General features: G+C 42.5%; 1 protein-coding gene across 9 annotated transcripts in view; it reads right to left on the bottom strand.

Annotated features, from left to right (window-relative positions):
- The window catches only part of POGZ (pogo transposable element derived with ZNF domain), a 411,414-nt gene that overhangs the window by 388,270 nt on the left and 8,128 nt on the right, over positions 1–15,016 (bottom strand). For all 9 annotated transcript variants that reach the window (XM_085639417.1, XM_085639420.1, XM_085639422.1 and 6 more), the window contains exon 2: positions 13,664–13,782. The gene's annotated coding sequence lies outside the window, so the exon portion shown is untranslated. The remainder of the gene's footprint in view (positions 1–13,663; positions 13,783–15,016) is intronic.

Genomic DNA, 15,016 nt, shown 5'->3' with positions numbered 1-15,016 from the left:
TCATAATTTACTTGAAAGGGTTGATGGATATATACATGGGTGGATATAAGGCTGGATGCGTGAAAGGATGGATGGATGAGTGGATGGATGGATGGATGAGTGCAAGAATGGATGGATGAGTGCAAGCGTGAATGGATGGATGTGGTGAAAGTGAATAGATGTGTGTGGATGGATGAGTGAAAGGATGGATGAGTGAAGGGATGGATGGTTGAATGAAAGGGTGGATTAATGGATGAGAGAGAGTGAATGAATGGCTGATGGAATGGGTGGGTGGGTGGATGGCTGGGTGGAAGGATGGATGGTTGGATGGCTAGCTTGGTGGATGGATGGATGGATGGATGGGTGGAAGGATGGATGGATGGATGGCTGGGGGGAAGGATGGATGACTGGGTGGAAGGATGGATGGATGGCTGGGTGGAAGGATGGATGGATGGATGGCTGGGTGGAAGGATGGATGGATGGATGGCTGGGTGGAAGGCTGGGTGGAAGGGTGGAAGGATGGCTGGGTGGGTGGATGGCTGGGTGGATGGATGGATGGATGGATGGATGGATGGCTGGGTGGAAGGATGTGAAGATTGATGGGTGGAAGGATGTGAAGATTGATGGGTGGAAGGATGAGTGAAACGGTGGATGGATGAGTCAAATGGTGGATGGATGGATGAGTCAAATGGTGGATGGATGGATTTGAGTGAAAGGGTGAATGGATTTGAGTGAAAGACGGAAGAGCAAAAGGATGGATGGATGAATGGAGGGATGAGTGAAAGGGTGGATGGATTTGAGTGAAAAGGATGATGGATGGGGTGAAAGACGGAAGAGCAAAAGGATGAATGATGGGATGAGTGAAAGGGTGGATGGATTTGAGTGGGATGGAGGAGTGAAAGATGGAAGAGCACAGGATGGCTGGATGGAGGGATGAGTGAAAGAGTGGATGGATAGGAGTGAAAAGGTGGATGGAGGGGGTGAAAGTGGATGAATGGATGCGCGAAAGGATGGATGGATGAGTGGAAGGAGGGATGGATGAGTTTGAATGGTCGATTTGGAGCTGGAAGGATAGGTTTGGATGAGCCTCTTCTGTCTGGAGCTCGGCAGACAAAAGCCCATAATTAACGTGTAAGGATGAGTGAGTGAAAGGATGGATGCGAGTGAAAGGGTGGATGAGTGACAGGGATGTTGGATGGACGATGGATGTGTTGATGAAGGAAAGGGTGAAAAGATAGATGGGTTGCAGGGTGGATGGATCAGTAAGCGAAAAGATGGATGAGTGAAAGGGTAAATTGATGGATGAGTGGAAGGATGGATGAGTGAAAGGGTAAATTGATGGATGAGAGGAAGAATGGGTGAGCGAAAAGATGGATGGATGGCATTGTTTGAAAGGATAAATGTGTAGGTCTGCAGAAAAGAGGCAAAATACGGAAATCACTAGTTTTCAAATCCTTCGATACTATGAGCCTGACATAACCAGAGAGGCTATTATCCGAGCTCTTCTATAATGAGTGCTGCCATTATTTGACGGTGCACATCAAGGCACCAAAGGGACAAGTGGATTTTGTACAGGACATGTAGATTTATGACATTACCTGTCCCATGGACAAGTAGATATTTTACTAAATTCCACACCCCTGCCGAGGTGGTATTTACCGAATCGGAAAATACCGAGGATACTACCACCTTCCCTTTACTAAGAAGCTAATATTATTATTATGCTAATAGAAGGTCTCTTAGGCTTGAATAGGGGACCCCATACCTCAAAGATCAGCTTAGTGAAATCACATCACAGGAGCATCAGGAGTCTTCTCGCAGGAAGGCTCGTCTTCGGTCTGAATAATAAACATGATGTCTGTGATATTAAAAGCACCAACTTTCAGGTATTTGCAGCTGCGCGTGTGTCATGGCTAAATAGTGGGTCGATCAACCTAGAGTGGAAAACATGCATTGTGTAATATTCCAGACTGTTTGTCACACCATGTACAGACCAAGGTCGCTGCGCAGAGCTTGGGATGGTAACAACAGATTGCTCTCGTGTGAAGCAAGTCTCGAGTCAGCAGTTTATTTAAGAAATAATATGTAAACGCAGTGTCGTGTGCAAAGACAAAAAGATGGCTGTCTAACATTTAACGTGGTTATGCGAACTTAACAATGTATGTAAGTATTCAGGGAGAACTCACTACACGCCCCCTTGATCGAAGCACTATTTAATAGGCAAGAAAAGAGAGAACGCAGAGTTCAGTTTCGTCAGAGCAGAACAAGGCGTAACCAATGCTGCGCCAAAGTCCGAAACTACAAAAAACAGCAGCATAGAATTCTAAAAAAAAATGCAAGTAGATAAAAAAACTCAAAACGACCATCAGGAAGAGAAAAAAGAGAAATAAAAGAAATAAATGTTGCGCCAGGGTGCTGTCCAGTAGCACAGGCGCAATGGACGACAGTCCAGTTAATCCATGAATGTATAGGCAGCATATGTGGCCACTGCTTCCAACAAAAAATCGTTTGCAGGGCCACTGAAAGTCTCAGCCATCCAATTAAGTAAAGAAAAGGAACATACGTGTTCTCCAACCATCGGAGCCTCTAGCACAATCAGAGGGCACCCGGAATGTTCCTCCAAATAGCTCATAGCCAAGAAGTCGTAGGCGGCCGCAGAGATGTCCCAATTACCCAGGATACCATGCGCCGCACCACAGGCCATAATCCGGACACCAGAACAGGCCAACTCGTGAGACACTAAGGGCCTCATCAGTCGATCGAAATCCGGCACCGGAGACACCATGTTGGTCAAGCACAAATCCAGAGGCCATTCAAAGGGACAATCCAGGCAGTGAAATACAGGTTGTACGCAGGTGAAGTAGGAATACCTGAAGGATAATCCATAAGCCAGGCTCAAAGTCGCCAATGGCAAAGTACCATAAAAGTCAAGCATCCTATCACGAAGAAGATGCAGACGGGACAGGTGCTCGTGTGGCACAGAAGGAGCAGCCATTCCGGAGTATAAAAAGGAAAAGCAGCACACCTGCCACTAGCGCCAGAAGCAGCGGGACACCTCCAAAGATGCTCGAGAAAAGTGAATGAAAAAATGCCGGAATCACACCAAAAATAGTTTGGAAAGAGGTCACGAGACCCGAGCCCACAAGTATAAAAAAATGAGCCAGGCCGGTCGTGGACGAGGCATTGAAAATAGTTTGGATCAAAGAGCCGAAATGCAGGGGGAGGTCAGTATTCAGAAGCGCCTGTACCTCAGTGCGCGTATTAGCAACGTGAAGGACAAATGTTTCACGAGAGGAAGTCAAAGGCACCTCTTTTTGGGACAATAGCGCTCTTATTCTGCTCAACTTGTTGAACTCTGCTTTCAAGGTTGGAATCGAAGGCCAGATGGAAACATCCAGCCGCCCATGCGGGGGTGGAAAAAGAACATTATTGCAGCAGACAACTTTCTGCGAGACAGTTACTATGTACGGGATTCCCACTAACATCCCGCAGCAAGCTTCATTATTCAAAATTAAATAACTACCGTTTGCAAGCAGCGTGAAAGAAGGTGTAATCACAGGCACTGGGATACCTCGTAGGACGCACGCCAAATTCGGGGCTTGTACATTGCATGCGCCGTGTAATTGAATGTGCCTACATACCAAGGAATGGTCTGGTGTAGTGGTACATTCCTCGCCTTTCAAATAAACCTCAGTTCCGTCCCTAGTACATCTATACGTAAAGGGGAGGGACCAAACCTCATGCATGAAAGCGGTGCCCAGCGGTTCATACCTACCCAAAGCATAATGTTTCATACAAGACGTAAACTTAAAAAGCGCGAAAGGGAGAGTTATCAATCCGTGTACTAACCACGTAGCTGAATTGATCTCCGCTACAGAGAAAGGCAACGGTTCTAACTTTTCAATCTGTAACAATGAATATGTAGCATCCTTCATGGACATAAATCGCTGCTTGTCAGTAAGGTTGTAGGGAAGGAATAACGATGTAGTGGTCAGATAGTCCCAAGGGACCCTCCCTGCCTTTAACGTCTGCAACGTCCATGCAAACTGCATAACAGAACGCAACTGGTTTTGACCATGATATAACACAGACATATCATCATGCACAATATCAACAACCGAAGAAACAATATTGTCTAATGTATAAATCCTAGAAGAGAGAGTGCTAATGCTATTATCTATAACGGCTAAAACCTTCTCCATGTTTGCTTGATCAATAGCTCTCAATCTGGAAGCCGCCTCAATCTGCGACAACTTCCAGACTTCGTTGTGAATAGCATACGCCCACCTTTTGGTTCTGCCACCCACAGGACCCTTAACAAAATCATTCAAATCGGTATGCACATTGATGGAGTGGGTGGACTTCCTGTTCCTGTAGATGTGCTCTGTGTCAGCTGGTGGACAGATTGGGATGTGTGTACCATCAATACAGCCGATGACATGGGGGAACTGTGCCATGTGATAAAAGTCTGTTTTTGTTTTCTGCAGTGCAGCCTGTGTGTTGGGGAAGCTGATGTAGTGGTGCATTCTCTGCATCATGGCATCCAGGAACTTCCTGAAGAAACGTGACAGGCAACTCTGGGATACACCACCCACCGCAGCTATCACCACCTGATAACTGCCGGATGCCAGCAGATGTAGGCTGCAGAGCACCTGCACATGTGGGGGTATGGCATGCGCCCTTCTTATTGGCTGGTCCAGGAGTGGGTGAAGGTCCCTGATTAAGTCCATGATGGTTTCGGGGTGTAGCCTGTACCTCTCATGTATCTCTGCATCAGTCAGGTGGAATAGTGTGATGCGCTGTCTGTAGATGCGTTCCTCCCGTCGCCAAGCCCTCAGTCCTGCTGCCTGTAGACGTAGGCGCCTTGCAATGACATACATAGCGGCCATGTTGTCCACGCTGTTGCATTTTGGGATTGCTTATATGCACTGTTGATGGTTACCACCTGCTTTCAATCCGTGTTAATTACCGACTCTTATTTACCGATTTTCTTGGATTTCTTAATTACCGAGTGCTCCTACATGTCATTTTCATTTTTACCACTTCATATTTACCACTTCATATTTACCGATTCGTTAAGTATGTATTCGGTAAATCTGATTCGGTATTTTAGAATTCGGTAAATATGATTCGGTATTTACCGCCTCATATTTACCGAAAAGTCGTTTTTGGACTCCTACATCTCACTTGTCTGAATACCAGTCGGTAACGGCATATTTACCGAAAATCGGCCGTTACCGACCGGTATTTGGCTACCTACATGAGGCCCAAAGTTTCTATCAGACTTGAAACATGACTTGCAGCAATTTCTCTCTTATTGATCAAAACCAAATGCTCACCTTAAGTTGACTACATTTTAATGAGCTTTGGAGCACTAGTTAAGTATTTCATTCAGTTAACATTACAGAATATCAGGATAACAGTTGAAGTTGTTGTTCCAAGGATATTGTGCTGCATAACTAAACACTTATAAGGTCCCAAAGGTGAGACCTATTGGCTATGACAATGCTTTTTTTTTTTTTTAGGACAAGCAGTGCTATCAGGCTTGGCTGCCACTTAGTCCACCGCAGGGTAGAAGAGAGGTAGAAGAGGAGTAGAGGGGTAGAAGAGGGGTAGAAGAGAGGTAGAAGAGGGGCAGTAGAGGGGGGTAGACCTTGCCAATAGGTCTGGTCTTGATACATTTGTACAGGTTCTATGTTCAATGCATTGACAAACACCGCACGTGCAGGTGCTCATTTGCCTACAGACACGGCCCAGATGTGCACTTGAACGCACATGTACACACAATCGGACCGCACACGTAGCAGCACATGCAGACGCAGGTGGATGTTGGTCGGAAAAATGCTTAAAATCATGGCTGTGAAGTGCTGTAGAGGGATGGACAGCTGACTGGGGGTGTATGCGATGGGGGGAAAAGGATGTGTAGATAGAAGGGCGTTGATGCATTGCTGGGTGGTTAAGAGTGAGTGAATAGATGAATGCTTGGCTCTCCGTGGATTAATGAGCGTTTGCTTGTTAGTGTTTGGATATATGCTTGCGTGGGTTGATAGAAATATGTGGGTGAGTGGATAAATGTACGTGTATTTAGAAGTAAGAATAGACCGGCACTTTCTAAAACTTTGTTTAATTGATATTGGTTAAGCAGATCAGCCCAAAGAAAGATAATGAAGTGTTTAAAAATTTATACGACATTGGAATCTTGTTGCAAAGCTCTATTAGACAAAGTCAGTGGTGTGTTACTGATGAAAAGGAATTTGTTGAATTTAACTACATTCAAACTTCCCTCGATGGAATCTACTCGATAACCACATTGTAAGTCAAGAGGCCACACACTGTCATTAAATAAACATAAGACCACGTACTGCCAGCAACGCAAAACGCAGTTGGCAAGGGAAATGTAGAAGCATAGCTGGAATTCCTTCATCCAAACCAGAAGGAATATAGAACAAGTGGGAGTTGTGTGCGCGCTAAAAGAAAGAAGAAAAAAAAAAGGACGCGTGTGGTGTGCGCGCGCGCGCGGCGGCAAATATGAAAGCAGGCTGGCGAGTGGTGTCTGATGTGCGTTCACCCTGATGAGAGAGGAAATCCAGATGGCGCCTCTGCTTGTCATTGTGCGCCTAACCGCACACTCTATGCCAGCCAAAAAGCTGTGGTCGGCTTTTTAAAGCCCACACACTAAGGTGCTGATTCCGATCCGTTAAAAATATTTCCCGTATGAATCGTATCCGGATTTTTTTTACGTACGAATCGTACAAGTCCCGTACAAACTGGCAAGTACGATTCGTATGTAAAAAAATCCATACCAATCGCATTGGGAAAATTCCACGACACGTTCTCAGGTCGGAAAAAGTGTCCGACACGTCCCCGGACATTTTTACGTACGAATCGGGAAAATGAAGTCCGAGCGTGCAAGTACGATCCGTCCCGTCCGTCCGAATGCACAACCGTATGGAAAAAACACCGCACGGAGCGAACTCCCATAGCAACCATGGAGACGTCCAAACATGTGCCCGCATGCGCGCCGAACACACTGGGGTATGGCGCGGACATGTGGGGGTGCTGGGGGTATGGTGCGGACGTGTAGGGATGGGGGTACGGTGCGTACCGGGCCCCCTTTTCGCCGTGCATCGTGGTGTACTTAGCTTTTCCGGCACTTTTTGGGTCTCGTAAAAATATTGTCGTGCAAAGTGCTGTGGGTACGAATCGTACTTGCTGGTCCGTAAAACGCTGCCTGACTCCGTGAGAATGTCGCGTACCTGGTGTCCCGGATCGGAATTGCGGGTATATTTTGACCGGTCGGTGTTTTTTACGATTCGTACGGAAATGGTGTTTCCGTACGAATCGTACTTGCATGTTTGTACGGTATTTTTCCCGGGTACGAGTCGGACGGAGAAAACGCTCCGTTTGACGATTCGTACCCGGTTTTTCCAGGATCGGAATCGGCCCCTAAATGTCTCGCCAGATCAGCGCATGCGCTGGCTCAGGCGAGACCTAAAAATCAAGTGTTTTAGTTTTTGTCTAATGTGTACTTAAAATTTGAAGCGTCTTTTTTTGTTGGGGGTATACCTCATGAAAATAAAAGAGCAGTGTTGCCTTTCCCTAGAAATAATAGTCCTACACGTAGGTCCAATCCATTATGTGCATAATTAATCGTTTATTTCCGTTCTGTTGCATAGGATAAACTAATGGCTGGTGTATTATTATGTATTAGAAATGTATTGAAGTTGGTTAAAAATGTATTTGAGTCTATTTTGGGTCATACATCACTTTTTGAGGTTGAAATACCTTCCTAATGAACTCAAATAATTGCAGAGGCAACTACATTTTTTTTTACAATATGCTGATATGAAACTTGTATCTGAATACGCTGTGATGAATTTAATTAATTTAGAATTAATTGAAATTTGTTTTATTCCCAAAATGTAATTTTTCTATAATGCCCTCACTGATACCGCTTTTGGATTCTATATTCTTTAAGATGAGCTGTATATTGTACTTCAGTGGTCTACCTGATATGGTTTTCCTGGGGCAGCTATGTTTTTAACTGGTAATGAATCATTGTTTTCCACCAAAGAATAATGTTACTATGTGCACTGTAATGTCTGCGTCCCTTCACTTGTGGATATAAGCAACTCTAAATACACAACACTAATGAGACAAAAGGGAAAAAGCAAACCACTTATGAACTGTGGTTCTTTCCTCATTATTCAAAGATTGTTAAATTAATGTTGTTAAATCTGTCTACTTCAAAATTGAAGGAATTCTTGTCACAACTCAAAGTTTTTTTCTTTGCTTTTTTAAATGTTATTTCTGCTTTAATTAAATTGAAGAATAAAGCTTAATTACCACTAATAATGTGTGCTCTAATTGTGTTGTATTTATTGTTTAGTTTTAACTTGGTCATTCAAGTATTTCAATTCAATTCCTTGTTATATTAAAAAAGTATACTAACCTTTTGTGTTTTCCGCATTTCTCATATTTCAAGATATCCAAGTTTTTCTCAGTCCTTGCATTAAATTTCATGAAAGCTTATAAGGACTATGGGAGGAGTTTAGAGGGAGAACAAGCTGGCTGTTAGAACTTTACATTATGGTGCTACTTACTTTTGTTTTGGTCCTTCCTTAAGGATATTTGCAATTTGCTTTGTAGGTTCTTGACATATCTTACTGGAAAGCTTACATTTGCTTTCAGTCTGACATTTTTAAGACACATTTGCGCCCCCATGCTGCCTTCTAGTGCCACATAGGAAGTGCCTGACCGTATGTAATAGAGAAATGGCACATACAGTACACTATGAAGACTTTAAATTCCTCTCAGTCTCCAAGAAAATGGCATAGAACTCAGACTAGTGAGTTGATGTAAGGAAATTCCATTAAGGAACACTGTGGACTCAAGTTTTTTTAGAGCTTGGTTTAAGGTGCTGCCTTCACTATCGAGATTATGTACAATCCACCTGGAATCTTGCTTTTTACTTGTCAAAGTGATACGGCACTGTAGGAAATCTGCCTGGTCACCCTGGATTTTTCGCCTTTTGCTGGACCTTATTTTTTTGCTGGCTTTAGACCTCTGTGCACTTTACCCCTGCAATCCGATAGTAAAGAGCTTATAGTCCCTCTTTAATGTGGTCGAATTGGCATATTTCATTTACATATAAATCTTAGTATCTGATAGACTTCTATCTGCAGATTCCTTACTTTTGAATTTCCCAGGCATCATATTGGATCTGGAAATTTTTGTGCAAGCAGTACCCCTGCGTGCCGTTTGTTTGGTTTCGCGTGTCGGTGCCGGATGTGACGTCGCAGACACATATATAGATGCCACCCAGGCACGCCGACGTCCCTTCTTTTCAACCCACTCCAGTAACCTCTGATCCGGAGAAGAGCTACCCTGCGGTCTCTTTTTGACAAACTTTTCAGCATTAAGGCAAATATTTTTTTTTCTTTTGTGTTAAATGTCATCTAGAAAGGTAGGATTTAAGCCATATGGCGCCTGTCACCGCGCCATGCCGGTTAACCTTGTGTGCTTATGGTGTCTCGAGCGCTACCACAGCTCGAATACATGCTCGGACTGTCGGACCATGGCACCAAAGGCTTTGAGGGAACAGTCCCTAAAGCATCTTGCAGTCGACACTATCAAGTCAGACTCCTAAGAGGTATTGGTCCTGATCAAGGAAAAAAGGTTGCAGGATTGCTCTAGGAGCCCCAAGACATCTTTGTCGCAATTTAGGTCCTCGGGACACTCTGGGAGGAGGCACAAAAAAGAAGCAGTCTAGACTGACTTTGACTTCACCTCGCCCATCGGCTAGCGAGATGAGCGGGGAACTTCGATGTTACCTGTAGGAGCGGTTCTGCGGAGCTGTTGCCATGTCCGACTCCGTGCCTCCCCCCAATTCCGGGAACCGGAGCAACCCCGCTCAAATAAAGTAGTTTTAGGAGAACATGCGCTGAGTATTTGAGCGGGCCGACCCCTCCGGAGTGCATTCGGGCCCCGCGGGGTTGGAGGAGGCCCTCTCCAGTTCCATGTCTACTGCACGGCCTCAGCTCCAGAAAGGGTCTCATGGATCAGATTCCTGGATGGGCTCTGCTCGTGCCAATGTGACCTTCTCCGTCACCGACGTCGATTCACCCAGAGCTGCCAGCAGCCACCAGCCCTAGTCTCATCCCAGACTACTGAGACTACGGAGCCGAAACAGCATTGGTCGACTCCAAATCTGGCGCCAACAGAGCCCACTGGCTCGGTTGGCTCGTTGCCTGAGCATTTTGCGGAGCATACAGGCTAGGGCGAAGAGTGGAACGGGGGTCACTGGACCCTTTAGACCACCAGTTATATACCCCTGCTGAGAATTTGGTCTGGTATGGGGAACTAGCAGAGGCCTGTAGACTGAACACCTCTCCAGATTCTGGTTTGCTCTCTCCACCTACCGTAGCTTTGGCGGAGGGAGCATCGTATGCAGTGGTGGTAAGAGGGCAGCGGAGGTCCTTGAACTCCAACTTCCCATGTTGGCAGTTAAGACTAACCTCTTGATCAAAGTGCTTCAGCCTGGGCTTCCACATCTGAACCCCTATTGTCCTTTAATGAAGCACTGACTGCTGTCACTCTAGGAACTTGCTCCAAGCCTAGCACAGGGACTCCTGTGAACAAAACAATTGCCCGGGGCTAACGCTCTGCCCCGGGTGATCCTAGTTTCCTCAGCCAACACCCCACCCCTGAGAGCTTAGTAGTCCAAGCCCAGACTTCCCATGGCGCGTTCCCCGAGACAGGAAATCCAAGAGACTGGACACACTTGGGAGAATATATTTCTTTCCACCAGCCTAGCATTGCGGTCGGTGAACACTGCATGCCTTTTGTGTTGTTCCTCCCATACCCTATGGGAAACGGCTGTGTAAGTGACAGTGTTCCCAGTATAAATGTGTGTACACACATTTGCAACGTTTAACAATATGAGGCTACCTATATTGCTCCCAGAATGCGCTCTGATTAGATGCAAATATTTGCAGATGCTTGAAAGCAAGATTGACGAGTCTTTGCTTTCAAAATAAAATGTTCACACAAAATGCGACTAGGAAATAAAATGTTTTGCTAAACTACTGTGACATTTTAGGTACCATATCTTTGAAGCATCTTCTAGTAAAATATATTGATGTGTGCTAGTATACCAAAAATATATGGAAAATCAGTGCAACCAGTTTCAAAATGATTATGGAAACAAGAAAATGAACAATCATTGGCAAATCCAATAGGTCTGACACTGGTGGTCAGCCTTTTGGTTTGTCGATGGGTGTCTTTTTTTGACATTGTTTTTGTAAAACTTTATTGTTCTTGGAGCTTCCAGGCCCTCACCATTATCCCAAACATTCGCAAAAAGCAATAATATGTTTTGGTCTCAAAAAGCACACATTGCCACATTAGTCCCTGGCACTGAACCAAACTACTTTGTGTACCGGTATGCTCCTTGTGAAAAAACAGAATGCTGTAACTCAGTGAAGCCAGGCTACAGATAGAGGGAGAGACAGCATTTTAATAAAAACAAAAGGTCTTGGATAACTCACGACCTAATTAGCAGACCAATTTTTTAATTAAGTCACAAAAGTAGTGCACCCATGGAATATGTCTTTGCAGTAGTGCAGATTTATGGCTTTCATGAATTCACAATAATTTACACAAGTAGTCCAGCTAATCATACGCCTAGAAAATATTTGCGAACTGCATTTTAGCATGAGCAACTATCTATGTGTAGATTTGCCAATGCGAAAATCTGTTGTATATTTAAACGTTCACTTTCACTTGAACCACTTTTTCCCCAACCCCGGAAGAAGTTTTACTTCTGTTCTTATCAGGAATACATTTCCAACCTTTCTCAGTATGGGGAAAGACTAGAGAAGAGCTAGTGAAATCCTCTAAAATGTGCAAGTTAGTAGGTTTGCATAGATTCAAAAGCACATTCCAACCCCATAAGTATTGCTTAACACTACCTCCAGCCCCAGTATGTAGTTCTGTGGAAAGGTGGCAAAATAAAGGAGATGCTAGAATTCAAACCCTACTATAGCATTAGCCCTAGAATAATCAGAGAGGCAATTATTAAGGTGGATTTTTTTTACAGGACAAATAGATTTATGGAGTAAGCTCTCCCATGGTCAAGTAGATATTTGTTTAAATACCATACCCTTGTTTAAATGCTCTGTATGGTTATGTCAAACTTTAGTAACTGCCAATTCTGTTTTTGTTTTAGTGGGTTACTTGTGTGTCTTTTACATACAACTGGCATTTAACTGTTTCTGCTACCTACTAGGTTTATGGTATATGCCTATCTATATGCCTATCTCCAAGTTGAAAAAAACAAAAAATGTAAATGCGGATTGTATTTGAGTATTCTGCTTCGTTATTCCAGATACTGCAATCCTACTTAAGGAGCATTCAACTGGTAGCTGTTAATATTTTGTGCTATATGAAAGATAACTACTACCACGCTTAGTTTAAAGATTGAAAATGATTTTCTTTTTAGTAGTGTGTAATGGAGGATAATGTAAAAATATGTTGGTTAATTGTGTTTCTTCCACTTTCTGCATCTTTTCTTATTGTGTACTATAGGGACAAAAACTAGGAGCATACTGAAACAATAGTTTATGACTATAGTGTTCTCGAACTTGACTAAGACGTAGGGAGAGCAGGATGATTATTTGAAGGCTTTGTTAAATGGAATGGTTACCGAACACTATAAAACAAGTATAATACACATAACTGTAAGACAGAATTCAAAACAATATACAGAAGGCAAATTCTGGCTACGCACTTTGGCACAGTCATAGACAGCGACACATGTCACTTGTCAGACACACACACACACACACACACACACAGAGTACCGCCTTCAGATACAGTCTCCATTCCTACTGCATATTGGTACCAGGTTCAGGACAAACTAGCATGACATGTATGAAGTTATATTTCTAGTCACCCACAAATATCTGCTTTTTTCAGCAACTTAGCAACTATTTTTAATAAACAATTGCCTGACAAAATTACATTTCAAACTAAGATAACTTTCCAGAACTATAACATCTTCAACGGCAACCTACAAAGAATTACTGAGAAACAAATTGGACATAAGCATACAATTTAAAGCAGAACAAAATATAGGACTAGTAAGTTAAAAACCTAAATCAACGTTTATTGTTCAAATCAAGCAGTAGTCTTTTTTGCAACTTTCCCATCACTCCCTTCACATACTTTTGACGATGTATCAATGTCCAAAATCATCCAATTGTAGGGAGGTTTGCAATTAAAAGATAATATCATACATCATCATGTGTACTTGCAGACATCATAGACAATGCTTCATTCCAAATGTATTAAGCTACAAATGCTATTTCCTATTCATGCATCAACAGCATTGCTTATCTGCCATCAAACTGACCACATTTATTGCTTTAGTCCATTTAGAAAATGAAATAAAAGTACATCTCTGGTGAGAAAAACATATGACCAAACACACTGGACATGTATTAAACACCACTGCCATAAAGAACGTGGTTAGTTCTTATCAATGGCTATTCACTAAAAGTAATAAAGTTACTTTACTTTTAATTAGGAAATTCAAGCTCCACATTATTGTGCACTAACAACTAGCATAATTTTCTAAATTCACAACTAAAATAATGCAAAAAAGTTAACTCTTCATACTTACATTGAGTATGTTCTATTTCAGTTTATTACAATAAACACTGTCTATGTATCCTCCCCGGTCAGTCTGCAATATTTCTCCTCTTTGAATTCAGCACATTTTTCCATTAATTCTTGGGCATCCTGTTGAATATGTGAAATAAATTACAATGAAAATGTCCTGTTATTTAATTTGTTTGCCAAACATACATGCAGGATTTACTTTCACATTATGTACATTTTTTTTTTTGTTTGGGGGGGGGGAAGGGGGTCTTTTTGATACCTTCCCCCAACACATTTTGTAACTTTTTTTTTTTTATAAACAAATCACTTTGTAACTTTTACCACCTTTATTGTAAAATGGTCTACCCCAATCATAAAAATGTCCCGAAAGTAGTTCTGGAACTGTTCGAGATGGGAAATAATTCCTAGTTGCGAATACGGTCAAAAGCCTGAACTTTGTGTTTCAACTCCCAACTTCACTTTTTTAGGACATTAATAAGAAAACCAAAATGTGTTACAGGCTTGGTAGTACACCCAAAATTAACAATTTTGGACAGAGAATTAGGTTTCCTAAGCAGTTAAAACTGACATTTCAGAAAAAATAGAAACATTTAAAACCTATGCCAAATAAACTTCTCCAGGAATCTTAACTTTGGCTCAAATACAATTACCAATCGCGACTGTATCTAGGGATTTTATTTTCCCACACTCTACTGTAGTCCTTGATATCATAATCAAGGCGGTTAAAAAAAGACCTGATAACCTTTCTGCAGAAATCATATTCATCGTCTGAGAAAAAATGTCTAGTGGCAAATAACCAAATTTGTTTGATTTAAACCACACTTCAAGAAGTACAAAACCTAGCAACTGGTTATAAAATTAGTTAATTTATTATTGTCTTCATCTTTGTGAAAACTTACAGCTTTAAATACTCTTTGTTCAGCCAACACGTTTCGTCCTACACCAGTTACGACTTCTTCAGGGCACGGCAAATTAACATGTCATACTTTATTCTGCACAATATGCTGTACTATGACTCACTGAAATAACAGGTTTAAGGATAATATTTAAAAGGAAGCAGAACGTTTGTGTCTCAAACAATGTCTTTCAGAGGTCAGCCGAAGATACAAATCTTCAGAAGCTGAAAAAGTTGTTAAATAACGCAAAAGAATCTGGTTTGCTTTGGTAGATCAGAAAGTTGCTGTGTGGTGTAGGCAGATACCATTTCAGGTAAGTAATCAGTTTTCTTGTGCAGTGCTTAAGGACACATTTGCTACTATAAACTTGCAGCTCTCTTTAAGGTATCAGAATAGCCAAACAGCACATTAAAAACACAACTACCCAAAATGTGACTCCATCAACTAACCATAATTTT

This window comes from Triturus cristatus, chromosome 12 (genome assembly GCF_964204655.1).
Source record: "Triturus cristatus chromosome 12, aTriCri1.1, whole genome shotgun sequence".
NCBI lineage: Eukaryota > Metazoa > Chordata > Amphibia > Caudata > Salamandridae > Triturus > Triturus cristatus.
The sequence above is the reverse complement of the archived record's forward strand: the minus strand, read 5'-3'. Positions and strand labels throughout refer to the sequence as shown.